A 23,717-nucleotide genomic window follows, 5' to 3' on the forward strand; every position below is an offset into this window, starting at 1 on the left:
GGAGTTTCCCCACCTTAATCTCTCCGCTCAGGGCACTTGGACGGCCCCGCAGACCCACGGCAGATCCGAGAGCGGAATTCCTGCGGATCCCCCAGAAGCAAAGGGGTGGGTGTGTCGGGGAAACCACTTCGAGGCGCGGAGAAATGTGAGGGAGCGGCTAGCCAGGGGAGCTGGCCCGCCCGCCCTCGGCTGGGGTGCGTGGAAACACCCCGGGGGCGAGGCGGCCGGGAAGAGGTCGTCTGTGAGGGGTCGGGGGTCCATCGGGCGGCGGGGACGAGGGCGGAAAAACGCCCCGGCTGAGCTCGGGCGCCGCGGAGCCCAACAGGGCAGCGCTCCAAGCCTTCTCGAGGCTTCCCGGCGGGCGGCTCCCGGCAGCAGGTGGGTGGCCCGGCAGGCGGGCCCCGTGGATCCGAGCCCCCCCCCCTTTCCAAGCCAGCTGGAGGGAAGCGGCAGTCCGGGCAGGCGGTGGCATTGTCGCCAGCGAGGAACCACGGGAAAGGCAGGAGAGGCGCGGGCGCGAAGGCGAGCAGCCGCCCTCGCCAAGGCCCGCGAGGGAAGGGCAGGACGGGGCGGGCCGGGCCGAGGGGCTTTCCGCAAAGCCGCCCGGCCACGCAGGAGCGGGAAGGGTTAAGAAAGGGGCGGGCAGCCAGCCGGGGAAGCGCGCGCTTCGAGCGCCGAGCCAAGCTTCGCGGCAGGATCGCCAGGGCGCGGCGCCGTTTCCGCGCGGGAGAGCGAGGTCCCGCGGAGTCCGGGGCCACGCCGGGGGCTTCTGCCCCCCCTTCTGGTTTTCGTTTTGCCTGTTTGTCTCCTCCAGGGACATCCTGCAAAATTAACCCCACGCGCGGACTAAGGGGAAAAGCCCTATTTTACCTAATGGGCCTTAGGTTCCAGTGATCCTGCGCTGGAAGATCAGCTGTTTTTGCAGTCCCGGACTGGGGCAATTTTAAAATAACAAGCAATGGAAGCTTTGGTGCGCAAGAAAGCAAGGCCGTCTAGCCATCCGCTAAAAGCGTTGGAAAACAAAGCACACCCCATCTTCTAAAGAGCATATTCGTGGTCTCTTTCAAATTTCCATTTGTTGTACTTCTTAAAAGCCCTTAAATATAAAATCCACTGAGATCAACCAGGGTTTTACATTGCCCTGAAGAAAATCCCATTGCTCATCACTAAGATTATTCTCAGAAGGGTGCAGGGATTCTTACTTCCTTTAGTGGCGTGTTTAGGGATCCACACACCACTAAAGGCGTGTGCAAAGGGCGGGACAGCACCTGACTGATTTCATCCAGCCTCGGACGAACCTCAGGCTTTTTTAGTGCTTGGAGAAAAGCCTGCTAGGGGATCCCAGGGTTGTAAACTAGAATAAGAAATCAAATTATTCCCCAATACTACTGTTTCCAAAAAAACCAAAACAAAACAAAAACCCTTTACAGCCAGATCCGTGAACCCTTTATCTCTTCTTATAGAAAGTCCCACTGCATTTCAAAACCCTCTCCCAGGTAGACCGTGTCCACGGGACTGCCTCGCCCTTCCTTTGGAACAAGCTGTACTTAGCTCTTTCCGATGCGCTTCGAAATAATTATCCCCACGATTAGCTCTCAGACAGTTTACTTGGACAAATCAAACATCAACACATTTCGGATTTTCAGCCTTACCCGGAAAGAACGCCTACAGTTTTATTTACAGTACATCATTTTTAAAAGTCCCCTACGGAGTGCAATTTAGAAGGACGCCTTTTCCGCCTTTCGCTTCCCACCCCCAGCCCTCCAATCCAGAGTCTCCCCAAAACGGTTTAGCTTCTTCCTGAGCAGCCGGGAGTTCAGGTGCAAGCAGCCCAAGCGAGGCTACGGACAGGAGGAGCCGTCCTTTCCACCCGCCCGGGTGGCAGAGTTGCGGGACTCGCAGCCGCGAAGGCGAACGCGACCTCGCCGGTCTCCTCCTTGCCCTTACACGGGCTGGCCGCCAGGGGGCGAAGACGCACACGTTTCGGCTCGGGCGCCTCCCGGCAGGCAGGACTGAGCAGAAAACAGGCGGGTTGCGGAGGGCGCCTTTCCCGTTCGGAAACGTTTTGCAGCTCTCGCTCCCCGTCCTTGGTCCTTCAGTAAATCTGGCTGAGAGCTTTTCCTGGCTGCAGGAAAACATCCTCCTGGGACGCCCCCCGACACGAGCGGGAGAGGCCACGGTGCAAGCCATTTACTTATCGCGGGCTTAAAAGCATTGTTCTCTGTCGCCAGGGCAGAAAACGCTTTTTTTGCTCCCTTAAGGTTACCTTACCTTACCTTAGGGTTATCTTACCTTGTCGAAACGGCCAGCCCGGGAACTCCGGCGTTCTTTCGGCCAGGGAGCGGGCTCCTTTCTGGAGCGCCAGGCTCTCCCGCCTTTGCCTCCCGTGCCAACCGCCGCGGATTCAGCCAGTGCCCGCGCAGGCTCGGACATCTTCGGAACCACGGAGCCTGCGAGGTCAGCCCGAAACCGAAGGCAGCCCCCCCACCCCCCAGGGAAACTTCGCCGCAGACCAAACAGCCCCCGCGCGCGCGCCCCGTTTCCTGTCTGCGGCCGTTCCCGGGACTTGTATTTAGTCTGGCGCTCGCCCGTGGCAGAAGGCAAAGAGGGGCCTGCCCGTCGCCCCGGCTCGCGGGCGAAAGTCTTCCTGGCGGCGCTTGGCTGTTTAAATAAATCATGGGGAAGAGTGTGCGGCTGTCTCTTCCTCTCCCCCCCACCCCCGCTTTTTTTTTCACGCCTCCCCTGACTTCCTTGCCAACTGGAGCATTACGACCCTGCTGCTTTGGCAGACAATGAAGCCCAGTCTTCGTGAAATTCGCCTCCTTCTGACGGGAGGAGGACGCCGCTGGGTTTCCGGCTCCCCCCCAAGGAAAAGCAACTGATGCGCGTCCCCCGGGCGTCCCGCCTGCCCTGAAAAGGAGCCGGAATGCAGCGCGGGGCTCCGCTGACGCTGAGAGGCTTGCCGGCTCCCGAATAAACCACCAAAGCGACCGAGCGGGCCGCGCGCGGGGGGCTTCGGCTCGGCGTCTCCTGCAAAATCCAGCCGAACCCGGAGTCGCTTCTGCCCTGGGGGAGGGCAGGGAGCGAGCCGGGGCCCGGGGAGTCGCTGCAAAGCCTAAAGCTGCCCAAACGGCCGCGAGGGGCTGGGCTCGGCTCTCTGAGCGCTCGCGGAGCGGCGAAGCTTTCTGCGGGCCGGGGCTCCGTCGAACCGCGGCCGAACAAAGGCTGTGCCCGCGCCTCCTGCGCCGCGGCGTGAAAGCGGCCAGAAACAAGCGGGGCGGGTGGGAAGAGGGGCCTCCCGCTCGAGGGACCCCGAAGGCTTAACTCGAGGGGCCCCTGACGATTCCAGCCCCGGTCAAGGGGGAAGGGAGGCGCCTCGCCCCGAAGGAGCCCAGAGGTCCAGCCCGCGGACTGGGCCGCAGGAGGTTTGCCCCCACCGCGCATTTGAGGCTGCAGAGGGGGGAAACGGAGCCCCGCGCCCCGACCCCACCGCGGGGCTGCTCTTCCGAGGCGGCGGGACTTGCCTTCTCCGCCGGCCCCGTCCCTTGAGTGAGAGGGAAAGGGGGTGCCCGGCACCACCTCCCCCCCCCCCGGCAGCGCCTTCACTTAGTTGACTCATTTCAAAGCACAATAAACCACCCCGCGGGAGGGGCGCGGAGGGGGGGTTGGCTCCCGGGGGCCCGGATTGCTCCTCCGCCAGGCCGGGGGCTTCTCCGGGGCTCCGCCGAGGTCCAAGCGCTGCTCGTGGGGAAGGTTCGACCCAGGCGCGCGTTCGGCTTTGCGAGGATCAGCGGGTGGCCGTTCCCCGCATCCTGGTGCCGGTTCTGATCTGGCCTCGTAATCCGTCCGCCCCAGTTTGTCTCGATGTGAATGCGATGAATATTGACTGCCGGGTCACCGAAGGCACTTTTGAGACATTTAAATCAGAAAGGTCATGCCGATAGTAGGACTTTACATGATAGCGACTTGGAGCAGCCCCATGAAGGGGGCCGAGTAGTTCTTCACCCTAGAAGCTCCCCAGACTTACTCGCTGCTCTCCGGTGACAAATCAAGGCTTCTCTCCTTCTCCAAAGAAGAAACTCATCCAAGTCCTCTCAAGATCAGAGTTTCTCAACCTTACCAACTAAGATGTAGGGACTTCATTCCCAGAATTCCCCAGCCAGCTGGGCAATTTTACGAGGTGTGGATTTCAACTCCCAGAATTCCCCAGGGAGGGTTGAAGTCCATACATCTTATTGTTGCCCAGCTGGCTGGGGATTTCTGGGAGTTGAAGTCCACACATTTTAAAGCCGGTAAGGTTAAGAAACACTGCTCTAGATCACAATTCACTTCAGTAGCTGGATTACTTCATACACTATCCTGAAACCTGGAATCACTCGTACATAGAGCAAGGCCATTGATCTCTGGCATGGCTAACAATATACAGATGCACAGGTACCCATCTTTGGTGCACTTCAACCGGCACATTCAATGGCCGTGTTCCTTAATTGCAAATGGCCATTCAGGTCAGAATTATAACCAGAGAGAAAGTCTCTTGACTAGGAACAACTTGGGTGGGATAGGCTGAAGGTACCTTAGGATTTACTTTGGAAACCATATGGAAAGGGGCTAAGATTGTCTTCTATATTGCTTAATTGGGACAGCCACTAACCCAGTCAAAACTTTTTGTAAAGGCAGGTAACATATACCTAATCTACACTTTATACCAGTGTTTCTCAACCTTGGCAACTTGAAGACGTGTGGACTTCAACTCCCAGAATTCCCCAGCCAGCTGGGCAATTTTACGAGGTGTGGATTTCAACTCCCAGAATTCCCCAGGGAGGGTTGAAGTCCATACATCTTATTGTTGCCCAGCTGGCTGGGGAATTCTGGGAGTTGAAGTCCACACGTCTTCAAGTTGCCAAGGTTGAGAAACACTGCCTTATGCACTAAGATCTGGGGTCTGTAACTGTTCTGCCTCTCCCTGTTTTATTTTCCTAGTAACATTATCAAATTCTGTTTAGCTTTTTATATCCAATTGTGCGTGGTGCACAGTTCTGGTTATTCAAGGCAACAGTTTAAATATAAATAGTGGTAAAGCAAGTTAAACGAGGGCCATTAGTCCTCAGCTAGAGGTTTTTACTAGAATTTCCCCAGTTTACATTCGCCACGCTTTCTTAACTGCATTCTCAAAATGCTCTTCAGAGGCACCATTGGTTTTAAAAGTGCATAATCAAGGGCAGAATGTATCCTTTTGGACTGATGTTATTATTCAGATTTAATACTATCAAGCAGAGCTTCAGAAGAATATCTGCTCTATTACTGCCAATATCATATTGATTTTCCACTCTGGTCATCTTCAGATCTTAACTGTATCCTTGGATACATACTTAGATGCTCTGCAGTGTCAGAAGATCTGCTCTAAGTTTAAAAGCACTTGGGCTGAGCACAATTTAGTAGCAGAATTATTGGGAGGGGATGGAAATCCCCTTTTCTTATGTATTTTTTCCCGATCTTTTCATACAGACTTCATCATGAAATCAACAGTTATGTGGATTTAAGTTACATTTTGTGGTAAGACCCGTCCTTAGCATATTTGGTCTTACATATCCAGCTTTCCTTCCCTTTTCCCTTGAAGAAAATTCAGTTTTTACCCTAACAAAATATGTCATTTTAATGGAAAGAAAAATACAGGATAGGCACCATTCTTTACTTTGCAGCTAGATTATGAGATGCATTCAGAAATTGGAAGCATTTGCCAAATTCAAATCAACCAAGTATCAGAAATCAAGATTTGACAAGGAATTCCGGATTCATTGTTAGCCTGACATCCCAACCCAAAACCAAGCATGGATATATTGTATGTTTAAAATCAGCAGGACATTGTAACAGTAAAAGCTCTTTACTGTCTTCTCCAAAGTGAGACCTGTGCAAGCAGGGTGATGAAGGGAGACAAAGCCTGTTCTTGAAAGAGTTCTTGAAAGAGTGCTATTTTAAACTTTCTTTTGTTATATGATCAATAATAAAATACTATATTACTGAAATATTAGTCAAGCAAAACCTTAAAGAAGAATCTGGAAGAAGTTTCTCTGCTCTTTTAAAAATCAAAACTACCACTGAGGTATCGTGTTGTATTAGATATAATTCTTAATCCCTTGTATCCCATGAGTGGGACATTGTTTATATGCATTTCATTACTCTGGAAAAAGTAGGCTTTTCACATGGACAAGGCTGTGATTAAATGAAGGAGTCAAAATAGTCTGTGCAGATCTACTGAAACCAAATGCTGATCTAAACCAACTAGATGTTTACTCTATAAACGTTCTCTTAAATACTGGGTTTTAAATAGTCTTTCTTTAGACAATATACTTTATTTTATGTTGCATTACCAGTGTAAAAAAGCCACTCATATCTTTACATACATACATACATACATACATACGCAGTACAAAAGAACATTGTCTTTCTTATACATTGATTTATAAATATTTGTGAATTGTCTTCCTCCTTCCACTACATCAGCATTCAATCAGGGAAAGATGGAGCAGATTAGGACTTAGAAATTGTTTCTTGAAACTAAAGAATGCAAAGAACCTATGGAAGGAGCAAGCATAAAGCTCTTGAGAAATGGAACCTACCATTCACTTCTACAGGAGTGGAGATTTCCTTTTAAGAGTTCAGAACATGGTGAGAAATAGAGTTCATTGAGTGATGAAAGAGTGAAGAACTCTATACTGTTGCCAGTTGCACAGAGGTGAAAATCCACCGATTAGATATGATAGCCTCCTAAGCCAGAAAATGCTGGAGCAGAAATACCAAGCAAAAAAAGGCAACATTCCCAGAACCTGTGTCTTTGTATTCCCACAAAACCCACAAAGTTGACCACAAAACCAAGAAGAAGGAATGATTATTTTGAGAAGGTGCCTGGCTGCCTTGGTGGGACAGAGAAGAGTAGAATCAGAGTCCAAGAGCAATGCTTGAAGCAAGTCTGCTGGCGGAACTGGGGGCTGATATGGAGCCAGACCCAACAGGTGAGCTGTTTTTTGCTATTCTGAACACTGTCTTGAGTGTTATCAGTTTGGACACTAAATACTAGGATGTGCAAAATTTGATGATTCAGGAATGGGAACATTCTGGAGAAGTCTGGAACATATAATATAATATAATATAATATAATATAATATAATATAATATAATATAATATAATATAATATAATATAATATAATATAATATAATATAATATAATATAATATATGATACATTGTATTTCTCCACTAGACCATGCCAAACAGATCGTGCTGCTCTGGGGATAACTCAGAAATATATCTTGATGGTCAGCCAAGGACACTGAATGCTTCTGATCAAAAGGTCAAACAGGATCTTCAGGGCAAGAAAGTTGCAGGCCAAATTACAGTATAGGTATGCTGATAATCTCACAATTATCCAATTAACTGAGGCAAAGCCTATCTTTAGGGCCCCTGCCATTTGTTCAGCCTTTGAATGTCTTCTATTTAATGTAGACCATTTCAGGACTCATTCTTCATTTAATCTGCTCATCTAAGAGAAAAACTATGCATACTGTCTATCGATTCATTCTACATGAATCTGTTGAGTAGATTAAACTATAGATAAACAGAATTCAGTTCTCCACTGCTCAGCTGCAAGGGGACCGAAAGGATGTTTATTTTTATTTTATCATCATCATCATCATTATCATCATCATCATCATCATCATCATCATCATCATCATCATCATCTATTATTAAATTTATATGCCGCCCATCTCCCCCAGAGGGTGACTATATGTTGGAAAATGGGCAGACTTTCCAGTAGTTCCTCAGGTTACAAATGGACAGTTCACTAGTTATCAATTCATGTTGTTAAGAGCTGAGTGGACTTACCGCCTGTGATAGCTCCCGTCCCCACCAAGCTAAATAGTATAATAGCCATCTGGATCACTTGCCATAAAACAACTTCTGTCTAGTAACATATCTGATACATTATGCATATTCCCTGGCAGGTATAAAGCCCCTCCATGTATATTTAATATGCTTCCAGCATAGTTTTTAAGCTACTGTAGTGTTTGCTCCAGCAGTTGTAAATATCTGAAATTTTATTAAATCTAAGGTATATGGCTATTTCTGAAATGACAACACTCACCAGCCAAAGCCAATGTGAGGGGGGTCAGTCTACAGTATATCATCCTTTCCCAACAGTTCAGTATTAAATGTCCACCATTCCAGCAGATTTGGGTAGCTGTTCCTGTCTACTTCAAGAAACATCTGTTCATTAGCTGTATAATACTACATATTCAGTTATTTCTGAAATCCCATAAAAAAAGAAATGTAAGTTTTTTAAACAACATGAGGAGGGTGAAGGATATAGTCTTCTACCCAATTACCAAAAACATTCTGAACTCAATGGCCTTACTTTTGAATAGAAATTACAGAATTGCACAGCATGTGTCCTAGTGATAACCGATAGTTATTTTGAGGGGGGGGGACGAACCCAATATTAATCTTATCAACGTATGAAATATGTGTACTCTCTTCAGTTCCATCTCTCCATAAACCTCATTCAGCCTAATTCATTATTTATGCTGTTACCCTTTTAAAAATAGAGTCATTTTGAAGGCACAGCAAAGATTAAAAATATTGCTTAGTTTTCTAATACTGTCTTCCAGAATAGGAGTTCTCTTTGGTTCTTCCCTTCGACAAATCTGCCAGATCTGTAAGCAGTGACTGTGCACAAGACTGTAAATCTTTGCAGTTTTGAAAACAGAGAGAACAAGTGGATCAAAAGTTTAGCCTGGAGGCTACTGTCATTTTTCTCAAGGAAATAATAACTTCATACCCTTTGCTGAGTTCTATAGGATAGGTGATATGGCAAAAGAACAACCTGAACACCATGGCAAGAACAAAATATTCATCTGTGTAACAAAGCAGCTTAAATGGAGGGTATACAGTCAGCCCTAGGAAGACACAAAAGGGGGAGGGCAGAAAGTACCCATCCCGTATGATAATTCACATTAGTCACTTCTTGACACCTACTGTTAATACAAAATTGTGGTAGAACAGCAACCCAGTGATGGTGTCTTTCCACTTTTTAAATAGGTTTGTGCAAGTGAGCAAATCTCTGGAAAAGGCTCTAATGCTGAAAAAGGTGGAAGGAAAGAGAAGAAGAGGATGACCAGCAGAAGGTAGATGGACTGACTCAGTGACACTGGTGATGAGGGCACTGTTGGAAGACCTGAAAGACCAGATTGGGGATAGAATGTCATGGAGAAAACCTATCTATGAGGTTGCAAGGAGTCATGATGACTTGATGGCACATAATCAAAAGTGGGCAAGGGGGTGGTCAGGTAGTAACTGACTAAATGCAGATGTGTTTAGGTGAAATGGTTTTATGTATGGATATTCAGATGTAATACGATCTGTTCTTGTTTCTTGCTGTTTTTATTACTTCTATGGTTGTCCTTAAACCTAATGAAGTACTTCAATATTTCACTGATTGAAGTAACTCTAGGCAACTTATCTGAAACCTCTAGTTAGTAGGTAGGTAGGTAGGTAGGTAGGTAGGTAGGTAGGTAGGTAGATAATTTTCTTAAGATATTTCACTCTAGATTCAGTTTTGAGGTCAATACTGAACTGGCTTGATCTTCCCAATGAATGATTTGTATGAGAAAGGAGGCAGGGAGGATGCAAGCTTGTTTCTCCTGGATCATTTTTGGGAGTACTGATCATTGAATTCTCCTGAAGTAGTTTGTTAAGTAGAACTTGGAAGAATAACGATACCATTGTTCTATTCCTTTCTGCAGGATCATATCTCAAGAATAACACAGGGACGCATCTATTTTGTCCATGTGTGTTTAAACTGCTGGGAGGCATATGGTTTTGGCTTGTTCCCACAGGGCAAAGTGCCATGATGATGTGGATGCCACTCTGGGCTAACTTGCCATTCCATATGGATTGGGTGAGACAGGGCGGGGATAGGGGCAGTACAGAGAGGCAGTAATGGATTGAATTAGAGGCAACAAAGTCAGGGTGAATTCTGGTAAGCCTGAGGTTGTATTGATGGGGGGTTGTTCTTATCATTATGTGATGGTTATAGAGGCATAGAAGAGGGAGAGAAGGACTGAAAGGACCAGTGAGTAATTTATATATACATCTGAACCTGCTTTTAGCAGGAATGGAATATCAGGTCAAAAAGCTATCAGAACAGAACTGAAGATATGGAGAGTCCACATGTGAGAGTCTTCAATGAAAAGATGACCATAAGCAATCCAACTTTGATAGATACCAAATGGGCACCAATGGCAGCTAGAGCACTGATCTCAAAGTGGGATCTGTGGACCTTTGGTGATCCATGGAGGTCCATCACGTGCAATCTACTGCAGCCTCTTCAGGTTCATGGGCCAGAGCCTGCTCGTTGCTTCAATACCACCTCCCTACCTGTCCCAACAGTCAGTTGATGAGAACGCACTCACCTTCTCAGCCTCCTCATAGGTACCAATGGCCAGCTAGCATGAGCCTGCTTGCTGCTGTAGTGTGATGTGATGGAATTATGAAGGCCAGGCTCAGGGAGATAAACATTTTCTTAGCTCCCCAGAAGAGCGTGGGAGGAACAAGAGGATGAGACTGGCACCTCCCTGAGGAATTCACACTGTTGTGGCTGGCTGACTTTGGGATCTGGGGTTTCAGTCTGGGAAGATTCTTGCTAGAGGTTGTAGCTAATAAACATACCTGGACTGAATTTACATTGTCTCTTGGAGTTCCTTGGGCTAGGCCTGACATATAGGAGAAAAATGGCAAATTGCCTGTCCTAAAATCCCCTTTCCCAGGCAACATAAAACTGCCAGTTCAGCCATAAAATATTGAGACACAAGAATGTTGATTAACCTGTATAAGGATACTGGGAGTCAATAACAGCTCTAGGAAGCAGGGGCCAAAGAAGGTAACACTTAAGGAAAAATAACACATCAACAGTAATCCAAGGAACATAGCCTTTGTTTTCTCAATAAACCATTATCTTTGTAGTACCATAGAACCACCCTAATTATTTCATTTTATTTCAACTCCCTAATTGTATGAACAAATCAGGTATGTGCTGCTGTATCCAATATATATTCCAATTAACATTAAGCTATGTACAAATATTGCATCCCCGTTGCTTTTCAGGTATTTGTTCTGACATCTTGGTACCACAATGTGACAACTTGTGCTTCAGCAGATGGATGTTGCTGGTCTGCATTCTAAAAGGACCCAAAGGGAAAATATTTCTTCGACCTCACCTCAGTCCTCACCTCCCTACATGTCCACACACTCAGCTGGTTTATGAGAATGGATCAGTGGCTGAAAACCCATTCATGATATTACAAGTAACAACCTAATACTAGCATTCAGAAAACTGACAACATGAACAGGTCTCAAGTGCAATTATCAGTTATGGAACTACTGAGTTTTTACATGCTAAGTTTTAAAAGTCCCTTAAAAATCAAGGGTATGGGAAAGCAAATGCAACATAATCCTTATATTCTCAAATGTAGGGAGTGGGGTGTTAATTTAAATGCAGGATAGTCCCTGCATTTTCTGAAATGTTTATTTTTCAAACTGCAAAATTTTGGAAAAAGTTGGAAAACATTACCTTAAATGTCTAAAGGAAGCTTGCCTGTGTTCCTGGCATTAATCACAGTAAGTTTGTGTCTGCGTGTGTTTTAACCTGAAAGGAAGGTATCTTAGAGACTTTCCTTTTATGGCATGTGGATTGCAAAATATAATCCCAGTGAAGGTTATATCCAGTAGAGGTGTAGATTCCCTCTACAAATGGGGAAAAAAACAGATTAATGGTGCAAAGCCTGGTTTTTTTTTTTCTTCTTCCTAGATTTTTTCCCACATGCACAGGACCTGCTTTGTTTTCAGGATCAATCGAATGTTGATCCATTGATTGCAACAGGAATTAACTGACCGGCTTGTCCCCTGAGCCTGATGTCAGGAGCTGAGAGAGAGTGACTGGCCCAAAATTGCCCACCTGGCCTTTGTGCTTAAGGTGGGACTAGAACTCACAGTCTCCTGGTTTCTAGCCTGGAGCCTTAACCACTAGACCAAAGCTGATGCTCCTTATGACATTGTGATGGAATGGAATTATGAAGGCCAGGCTCAGGGAGATAAGCATTTTCTTAGCTCGCCGCAGGAGCGTGGGAACTACAAGAGGATGAGGCTGGCACCTCCCTGAGGAATTCACACTGTTGTGGCTGGCTGACTTGGGACCTGGGGTTTCCATCTGGGAAGATTCTTGCTAGAGGTTGTAGCTAATAAACATAGCTGGATTGAATTGGCATTGTCTCTTGGAGTTCCTTGGGCTAGGCCTGACAGATATACTTTAAAAACACATCTGGCACATCTGGAGCCTTGTGAATGGACTTATGTTGTTAGTACTACAATCAATCTGAAGGACTACTGGACATCATGGATAGTAAACTAAGTGCAATGGAGAACATAATGAATTAAGGAGAATAACTGTTGACTTGATCTCAAGGAAGAAAAACAGTAGCCCATCAGGAATTTGAATGATGGTGCACAAGTCTAGTACAGAGAGCATACAGAAGATACATTTGGTAGGGCTCTGCATTATAGTCCTTGAGTGGCTACCAGGAGCCAATTGTGGAGATATGGGTATACTTGAAGTAAATGGGTATACAGAGATGTAAATGGGCGACCATGTCTATCATACATTTTGTGAAAGCCAAGGTTAAAAGGGGGCACCCAAAACCAGCGACTGAGCAATGACTACAAATGTTAGTGGTGATGTTGAAACCAGACTGGGATATGAAAATTCAAATCCTTGTGGATGATTGCTGCAAACCAGTTTCCCCTCAGACTATATGGTCTGAAGGGTGACCATGTAAAACTTTATTACCTGGACAAAGTGATAGAATTCACTACTTCTGCCATTCTTTTGTCAAGCAGATTATACACTTTGGCTTCCAATGGTGGAATGCAGTAGGAATGACAATAAATTTTGAGAAGTGGCTTGCCTGATACAACAGTTGGAGATAAAATAGGAAAGAACAATAATTGAATACAAATGATAGTCCATGAACTCCAGTCTCCTGCTTTTCCTAGTGCTGAATCCAGCCAAGATCGGTTAGGCAGCCTGCACGGTTAATTAGTTGGGAAATATATGGTGAAACTGAAATTGGAATTTTTCATCCTTAATCTTACATAAATTGGAAGTTGGAGTCATAATAGCCAGTTTCTGCCATTCTTTGATTATTTGAATGAAATTGGTAGCAATGGATAACGATGGGTATCAAGGTATTTGCATAGACTGAACCAAATTCATATCATATACAACTGCATTTTTGAGATCTCAAAATCTGGTGCGGAAACCATAAGGAGAAGTTGCTCCACATATAAGTTTTCCCCAAACATGGAAAAGCTCTCTCAGTTGCCTAGGACCTCTAAGGAAATGGACAGTTAATGGATGATAGATAACGGATAAGTATTATCTAAGATGATAGTCCTCAGTGTCTGACAAAGAAAATAAGCGTGTTCCAAAAAGGTTGTGACCCATCCCGATTAAATGGAAGTGAAACAGTGGTTGGTATTGAAGATAGCTGAATTAGAAATATAGTCTAACCCAAGGCTGGTTGAGTAGAAGCCAACATAGTGGCTGGTGCTAAAGAGATAAAATCCACAGCTGGAACTGGACTGGCAACCTGTGAAGGGACAACTGGGTTACTCCTTCCCATGAAGAAATAGCATCCTATGCCAGCTTCAGTGGACCTTGAGATCTCAAGATGAGTGCAATCTAGTGAAATTGACAGCGTTGAATGGGTGGGGAATAGAAGTCCCTTGAAAAGTAATAATGGACCTGAAAATGCCATAGATGGGGAGAATTCCAGTCCAAGGAACTCGAATTCTGTACCTGAGTGGTCCACTAGAATAGTAGAACAAGTCTTCTTCCCAACACGAGAAAAACTATATCATGGAAACAGTTCCCAGTACAAAGCAGCACAGTAACAAGGATAAGATAGAATGATTATGGGAGAGCTTGGAGATTATCCAGATGATGGGCTGTCCTCTTACTGTTGTCCACCCCAGAGTGAACTGCTTAGGACTGACGCTCCCCAGGCAGAGAATCAGATTTATAATTCCCTAATTCCCCCCACTCACCCACCTTGTGAACAGAGCCACACAACATCAGCGTGGAACAATAGCAAAGGTGGAAGAGGAGCAAGTGACAACTGGGTCTGTGTTTCAAATCACTAAGGTAGAAATTACGGCTAGTTGGTGATCACTGGGCTGGAGAAGATCCCCCCTCACCTTTTTTTGTTTTGCCCCCATACATTTCAAGAGCTGAATACTTTGACTTAAGTATCTTCAGGCCTGGTGACCTATGTAATAAATGCCTTGGGATTTAAAGGATTCTGTAGAAAACAGTTGTTGGAACTCTGGCTGGTGGACTCAATGCCTGAGAATTACTTTATCAGAATTCTTAGCCCTACATTTTTCCAGACTGTTCATGTCTACCATGGCAACAATTTGTGAATGCACGAGCCCACAATGGCAGGCACTCTGTGGGATCTATATGTCAAATTCCAGAAGTGCCCACCAGTCTCAAAAGGTTGTTTGTTCCTTTACAATACACTCAAGAGGCCCCATAAACACTGGCTCCTTGGTCTGTCCATCCACCTTATCCATTGTCTTATCCAGCCCTTGTCCATTACTTCCTCTTATTTCCCTCCACCTTGCTAGCCATTCATTTCTTCTAGCCCAACATTTGCTCACATCCCATGCCCAAGTATGTTTCTGTGTGCTGATTATGGCCTCAAAGGAATAGCCAGTCTTTCATCCAGGACCTATTGATTGATTCTTCCTGCAGTGTGTGGTTCTTTTAGTAACCGTTTTGAAATCCATAATTCAAAGGCATCTCTCCACCTTCTCCGTTCTTTTTCTGTGTTCAGCTTTCACAGATGTATGTTACCACTGCTTTAACTGTTCTGATCTTTGAGGATACACTAATAAGTATCCTTAAAATTATGGTCTGGATTGTTGTCAATAGCACCACGAAAGCACAACATTTTAATTTATTCTCATATAAATGTACAAGTACTTGCAAAAGAAGATTCCCACCAGCTTTAATGGAAATTGCAGGAACAAATCCTTCTGTTTTGTGCTGGTAATCATCTCCTTTCTTTTGGCTATCTAGCTCTGCATCTGTTAATTAAGAAATCTATCTTTACAAATTAATGTTTGTAGCTCTAAATATTTTCCATAATAACCGTTACTCTACACATTGTACTTAGTCACAAGAAGCCAGTTATGAACACTTTATATGCAATAATTCACTAAACCCAGCCCAAGGATTCCCCACCAGCTCTTTAATGTAATTCGGAATAACACTTTCCCGGCTAAAAAGTCACAGTTTTAATAAACACACAGTATCGATGAGTTAGTACAGATCTTCAGTTAGGACTTTATGACAGATTTGCCACATTTCTTTAGAAGTAGCAGAAATTCCAGGGAATGCAACTGATACCTTTATGAAAAGTATCTTATAGGTATTCTCACCTATATGGTTTTATGTGCAGCCTCAGCCTTAGAAACTGGGGAGTGAACTGTACAGAAAGGATGAAGAAGCTCCTTTTGTGAAAGACGCTAATAATGCCGTTCTCTTTAGTCTACTGATTTTTTTAAAAAGAAAGTGAAAATGATTGGATCTTTTATTTTCTTTAAAAAGTGCAATTTTAGCTTGTTTATATCCCCCAGCACTGTAAGAAGAAAACTGTAAGAAGAAAAAAAGAAAAACTAAAGAAGATAACTTCCATTTTAATGCAAAGGTTACATAAGTATATATTGGTTCTGACAATAAATGTTCAGCATTGAGCGTTAAGAGACAGTTGCTTTGTACCAGAGAGATTTGCCCTGCAGAATTTTGTGAATATATTTATCTTATATTTACATATTCTTGGCAGCAGTGACTAACTGGCATGATCGCGCAGCTGGCACATTTCTGCAAGTTAGGCAAAGTGTTCGGTACAAAGTCAAGAGCACTGGGGGGAAAAAACACCATCTACTGAAAGGTATTTTCAAATTTTCTGTCCTTTCAATGTGAAGACTATATTAAACTTGGATGGATGGGATGGATGGATGGATGGATGGATGGATGGATGGAAGGAAGGAAGGAAGGAAGGAAGGAAGGAAGGAAGGAAGGAAGGAAGGAAGGAAGGAAGGAAGGCAGGCAGGCAGGCAGGCAGGCAGGCAGGCAGGCAGGCAGGCAGGCAGGAAGGAAGGAAGGAAGGAAGGAAGGAAGGAAGGAAGGAAGGAAGGAAGGATCTTAAAGCCTTCGAAATTTGCCACTGAATTTTCTGCTATAAAGTATGCTTTTATGACACTCTAAAGGCAATAAAACTATGCTTCTTTTTTAGCAAAATAAACAGGTGACAGTATATGCCAGAAACTAGCATCTGCTTAACATGTAAATCCTCTTGTTTGTCAGTTATGTTTTAAGTTAGCAAGAACATCAGCAAAGGAATGGAGCCATTGGCTAGAACAGTGTTTCTCAATCTCAGCAACTTTAAAATGCGTGGATTTCAACTTCCAGAATTCCCCAGCCAGCCAGCAAGTTGGTGAGGTTAAGAGACACTGGGCTAGAAGATCAGGAGCTACAGTGGGTGCCTTCCTGAAATAGTATCAGTAAAATACCAGAGGAGTTCCCTTCTGCCTGGACATAAATATCTATTTAAAATGCATCTTTTCATTCTGGCATTCTCAAACTGTCCTCCTCCTTCGATATGTTTATTCTGCTCTTCTCTGCTCTATCTATAGATTTTACACCTGCGAAGAAAATCTCTGTGTGTGTGTTCAAACACCGTGTTTGGAGTTAGAATTTTATAGAGTATATAAAAAGGAATAACTAGGTCAGCCCATGAAAATTTTAGAAATCCAAAAGGTTGCAGAAGAATTACAACGTTGAGTTCTCCATAATTCCATTCCGTTCTTTCCTTTCTTATTTTCTGCATCTGAGGCAGGATAATGATATTAGGACATCAGACAAGTGTACGAGAATGGTTTAGTTTTGTTTTAAAATGTATTCTCAGGAATGTACAAATGAAATTGTGCTGCTAATATCGTGCAGTTGGCTGCTGAATTTCAGCAGTGTGGTCGCAAGGGCAGGAGGGCGCTGGCAACTGCAGAAAGGACTTGCATAGGAGGTGCCACCCATTCCTGCTCTGGGTTGAAGCTCTCAAACCAGCATCTCAGAAGAACAGTAAGCAGGCCTTGGGGAGATAACAGTCCTGCATGAAAAAGGACTTCTAGTTCCAAATTCACCGTAATAAAATGTCAATCAGAAGAGTCTGCCTACAACTGGTACAACAGATGTCAGAGTAACTCGACGTAGTGGGGTGCGTTGTAAGAACTGAGGGAAGTTGCCCACTCTTGCTAATATAGGTAGACCTCGCTTAACAATGGCCCCATTTAGTGACTGTTCAAAGTTACGACAGTGCTGAAAAAGTAACTTAACTTTATAACCAGTCCTCACACAACCATCGCAGTGTCCCCACGGTCACATGATTGAGATTTGGGCGCTTTGCAACCAGTGGGTGTTTACAACCATCATGGTGGCCCACGGTCACATGATCACCATTCATATGCTTTGCAACTGGCACACATTTATGACTGTTGCAGCATCCTGTGGTCACATGATTGCCATTTGTACACTTCACAACTGGCTTCCGACGAGCAGAGTCAATGGAGAATCCAGCGGTAAAATTGCAAATCACACTCATGTGATGTCTTGCTTAATGACTGTGGATGACTTGCTTAACGACTGCAGTAGAAGTGAGGTTTTAAGTCCATCGTGGTCATGTGATGTTTCGCTTAACAACCACATCACTTAGCGACTGAGTTGCTGGTCCCAATTGTGGTCGCTAAGCAAGGACTACTTCTAATAGGGAGGGGTGGATTCATGCTAGGGACTGCTTCATATGTATGATCTTCCTAACACAGATAGAATTAGACAGAAAACAGTATATTCATCACCACCTGCAAGTGTTTAAGCATGCAAGTGTTCAAGTATGAGATCGAAAACTGAGAGACGCTAATTGCAAGTCAGTGTGAGGAAAAAAGGTGTAAAGCATTATCTAATTCATAGAAAAGGAAATTATTATTTTGAACTCAGGAACACAACAGGTCCTGACTTGTGCATATTATAACTGCCAAGCAAAACTGAGAGTCGTTTATGCTTCCTTTGGGGGGATTCTCAGTAATGTGGGATCCCTTTGTCTCTACTATATACTGTACAATCGCAGACTGCCCCATAGTATATAAAATCGATGGCCATTTAAGGCAGATATCTTAGCTCTGCTTAAAGGAGAGTCAAAAAAATTAAGATTCCCATTTCCTGGGATACCCTGGATTGATTCAGTGCTGCAGAAGTATTTAGCCACTATACTTATGTATTTATGTACTTTATTAATAGTTTATGTGCAGTTGCTATTATCCACCTCCACGAAGTTTAGCTTCTTTTTAAATATTTATCATTCTGTTATATATCTCACCTGAGGCATTATGAACCTCACCTCTGTCAGTCTCGGTTGAAATGTAACTTAATGATTCACTGTCTTGCTCTGAGTAACATCTCAGTTCAGGGAATATGCCTTTACTGATTGTTTAACCTCTTGGGGATAGCAGAGATCTTAAGTTCTGCATCTGGCCACCACATTTTAACAAGTCTTTGACCCCACTAGCTGTCTCTCTTACTGCAGATATATATGGTTATTGAGAAGCAGCTTTGTGCACCCAACAGGATGGTGTGTATTGGAACTTGACATAAAATACATGGAATTATATTATCATGAATTTACTAGTCAGTTACACCAATGGCTAGGAAATCTGTATCCTTGCCACCTATCACATAATGTCAAATTGGGCGGACAAACTGTTGGAAATAAAGTCATGGAACTTTGTTTTTTGTACATGGTAACTGTAGCGGGATTATTGTATGTGCAAAAAAGGAAAGATTTGGCACTACCCACAATGGAGGAATGGTTGGTGAAGATGATGGAACTTGCTGAGATGGCCAAATTGACTTATTTGACAATATCTACGTTTATTACTGACTGAAACCCCTTATGGGCTTCTTGCATAAAACAGGAAAAAAAAGAACTTGCAATTTATGGTTTTGATGATTAGACAGGACAGATTGTAGAAAGAAGAGAATTAAGGGGTAACCATACAGTAAGAAGTAAATTTATAATTGTACTTATAGCTGCTTTAAAGAAGATCGGAAGCTACTTCTTTGTATCTCTTCTTTTTCTTTTCTATATTTCTTTTACTTGTTTTTTCCTTTCTTGTGATTTTAGTTTTCTCTTTGATTTTTCTTTTTCTTACTTCATATTACTTAGTATTAGTTTTTATCTTCCTTCTTAAAAACCTTTAATAAAAATTATATATGAAAAAACATGTCAAACTGAGCACTTTGTGCAGTCCTAAAATATTAGCAATTCTATTAAAATTCTATTAAACTTCGAGCTTTCAGTAAGATTTCCCCTTAAATTGCCTTATTTAATGATAATTTATAGCAAATATAATACTTATGTTGCTCTTCCGACTTCAGAATTCTAGAGTCATTGCATGAAGAGAAATTACTAGATACTATAACTAACTACCCATTTCACCAAGATCTATTTAGGGCTCCCAACTATTTAGACCCCACAATTATTTTCTCATCGTGGGTATTCTTTCCCCATTTTTAACAATAATACACCATTTTAATTTGTGCTCTTTCTACTCTTTTGGTTGAAACAATGAACTAATCAGAATCGCTGGTCCCAGTTGTGGTCGTTAAGTGAGGACTACCTGTATTTACTTTTTACTCATTTTTATACTCTCTGTCTCTCCCTGCTTCTCCATTCTTTTTAATTTAATTGTAGGGAATAGCACAGTGCTTCCCAAACCTGGATAAATTACCCAAAATTGGGTAAAAGTGGTTTTTCTTTGGGTAATGACACACGAACCCATTACCCAGTCACAACAGGGACATTTAAATTGACTTAAAGATTACCATGTGTACTAAAATATATTCAAAAGTTTCCAAAGTATTTCTACTAAGATGAAAATTGATGAAATTACCAATGGTAATTTGTTGAAATGACATAAAGATCATTCAATGGTATTGTTTTGATAATACAGGTAGTCCTCGAATTACAACCATTCGTTCAGTGACCGTTTGAAGTTAGGGTTTTGGGTGATGAAGGAAAATGTTTGGGAAGCAATACTAATAAAAAGGCACGGTGGTTTTATTTTTCATAGGCCAAGTTATTGTACACATTTGCACACTTTTTTCTTTTGCAGTTAAGGACATTTCCAAACGTAGTTTATTTTGTAATAAAAGTCCTATGGCCATCATAATGTTTGTCCTTTCTCAAATAGTGGCCACATGGAAAACTATTTGGTGCCACATAACAAGAGTTTTAAATATTTAAATGGTAAGGCACCAAGCTACTTCAACCAGCAAAGTATTTTTGATAAGCGAGGCCTGAAGCCAGATTAAATATTTCTATTCACTTTGAAACTGCAATTTGTCTATTCATGTCCTTCTAATACTGTGCTTTTCAACCTTGGCAACTTGAAGATGTCTGGACTTCGATTCCCAGAATTCCTCAGCCAGCCATGCTGGCTGGGGAATTCTGGGAACTGAAGTCCAGACATCTTCAAGTTGCCAAGGTTGAGAAATACGGTTCTGATACATGTTCCTCAAAGAAATATATGTTAGGGAACGTTTATAAAAAGATAAAATTTTAAGAAAATGTCACAAAATATTAATTGAGGAATTGGCCTTAAGTGTTTATTACTGGCCCTTGGAAACATCACAGCAGAATTAGATAGGAGGACCTGGTGACTTCAGAGCCCAACCCAGCACAAATGGGATGTTTCGTTTGAAACCCAAACTCTGGTTATAGAAATTCTTTCATTACAGCAAACCTTTTCCAAGCACGGTCCTGATGCAATAGGTGCGATTCTAATTCCATGGAAACAGATCTTTTACTTATCTAAATTCATGACCTCCACAGTTTGATACCTCCCCAGGCCACCTGCATAAACGAGACATGGTAGCAATAGCTGTAAGTTTTCTGTTAAATTTTAAAGGGAAGCTGTGCTGAGGAGCTGACTTTCACCGGAAAGGCTAAGGAATCATTTAAAGTATGTGAGAACATCTTTAAAAACGAAGATAAATAAATGAACAACGACGACGACAAGAAGCCCGCCTATTTCAGCAGCGCCGCCTTCTGCAAGAAAATGAACTCCGTCAGGCACTACGAACCTGTACTTTATGGAACTTGATGAGAAAAAGCATTTATGAGCAAAACTACAGTATTTTACAATCAGTTATAGTTGTGCCTGCAAGATACATCCTGTAAGCATTTGTATAACCTAATGAGGGTAAGAAGATAAGAGTCCTGCTCCTTTTTTTTGTTCTCTGCTCACTTTTGCAAAAACATTTCTTAGGAGCAGTTGCAACAGAGGACGTTTTTGGAGAAACTGGATCATAAATGGCCCGCTTACTTTATGTTCGGTTGCCTTTAACTAGCGTAATGACTGCCAGATTCTTTCCACCTCACGCTGAAGAAAATTATATTGTTGCCTTTGCAGACTCTACTGTTGACATACTTACAGGAACCACAATGGCTACATTTTCAGGTCAAACTGTCTTCAAAATGAGACGACCCATTTTTTGTTATCCAGAGATATTTAAAGATTCCAAAGACTGAATTTTGCAGACACCTTTACTATCTTTTCTTTTTCAGCGTAAGTAGATTTTATGTATTTATTTTTTGGGTTGACTCCTGGTGACTGCCTGGACAAGCCTCTGCAGCTTTCTTGGCAAGGTTTTTCAGAAGGGGTTTGCCATTGCCTGCTTCCTAGGGCTGAGAGAGAGGGACTGGCCCAACGTCACCCAGCTGGCTTTGTGCCTAAGGCAGGACTAGAACTCACAGACACTTTCTAGCCTGATACCTTAACCCAGTGTTTTGCAACTTTGGCAACTTTAAGATGATTGGACTTCAACTCCCAGAATTCCCCAGCCTGCCAGCTCTCATAAGTGGCTAGGAATAGCTTTCTCTCTCTGTTAACTAGGAAATGTTCAGCTTACCTTGGGACTTATTTACACAATTTCTGTTGTCTCCTGGATGCCAACGTACTCAGCCACGTGCCCCTTGGCATCCACCGGGCTCCACCCCTCCATCTGAATTTGTTTGCAAAGATGGTTTTAATTTCAAGAAAATGAAATGGGAAGTTAGCATGCTGCAAACCCAAGCGCCTATCTCAGAGGCATTCCGAGGCCCTAAACGTGAGAAAGGGTTACACCCGTGGCTTCTTTTGAAAGCGGGGCGGGGGGGCAGAAAGCACTCTGAGAGAGCAGGGGCTGCTGGAGCGGACCCCACCACTTCGCCTTCAAGCACCTGGGCATTTTATGGCCCCCGAAGTGGACTCGGAAGAAACGCTCGGCCATTCCAAATGGAGCCCTGGCCCGCAAACGTGGGGACGCCTCTCTACGTGTTCAAGCAGGGCAAATGAAAGGTCGAGGGCTGCGAAGGGGGCTGGGGCTGCACTGTGCCCCAAAACGGGGGGAGGGAGAGGAGGGCGGTAAAGGGCTCCTGCCCCCTGGCCACGCGTCCGCGTCCCCGCGGCACATCTCCGCCCGAGCTCCGACGCTGCACCTGCCCGGCTCCCGCTTGAGCGGCCCACTGCGCATGCTCCCGCCTCCATCCTTCAATGCACGAGGCCGAGTAGGCGACGGGCGAGGCGGCGGCTGGGCGTGCGAGCGCGCACGACGACGCGGGTGTCCGGACGCTGAGCGGAAAAAACCGATGCGATGGATGTTGGTCCTCGCCGGGGGAAGCGGAGCAGCTGCGTCCTTCTCCCGCCTGCAAGACCCCTGCAGCCCGGGTCATGGGGAGTCTCCTCTCCCGTCCCCGGCGTCTTGCGCGGCGTCTCTCAGCCCTGGCCACGTTAAGATGGGTGGACTTCAACTCCCAGAATTCCCCAGCCAGCATGTTCTAGAGACACTGCTCTAGAACAATGACTCTTACGGGGTTTGCACGAAAATGGAAAGACTCGGCACACAACGGAGGAGTGGCTGGTGAAGATGGTAGAATTAGCAGAGATGACGAAATGGACGTGTCTGGTTAGAGAAAGGACAATAACTACATTTATTGGTGACTGGAAACCCCTTATGGACTTTTTGTTGAAAAAAATGACCTTGTGATTTATGGGATGGACGATTAGAAAGGATAGACTATGGAAAGAAGGAGATTATTTTGTAACCTTGGAGAGAGAGGGTAAAACATAAATGTACTTGTGACTGCTGTTAAGAAGACCGGGAGCTGTTGTTTTATATCCTTTCCTTTCCTTTCCTTTCCTTTCCTTTCCTTTCCTTTCCTTTCCTTTCCTTTCCTTTCCTTTCCTTTCCTTTCCTTTCCTTTCCTTTCCTTTCCTTTCCTTTCCTTTCCTTTCCTTCTCTTCTCTATTTCTTTGCATTTTTTCCCACTTATTTATTACTTGACTTCCTCTTTTCTTTCAACATTTGTTTGTTTGAAAAATTATTTAATAAAAATTATGTTTTTTAAAAAATGATTTTTATGGCAAGCCATTTTTTTGTTCTGTTTACTCTGTGTAGCTGGAAAGGAGGCCATTGCTAGCAGAGTTTGGTAGACAATAAAGCCCATATAACA

This window comes from Python bivittatus, unplaced genomic scaffold (assembly GCF_059951505.1).
Source record: "Python bivittatus isolate LINGU-HERP-01145 unplaced genomic scaffold, Pbiv_v1 ctg000610_np1212, whole genome shotgun sequence".
NCBI classification, from domain to species: Eukaryota; Metazoa; Chordata; class Lepidosauria; order Squamata; family Pythonidae; genus Python; species Python bivittatus.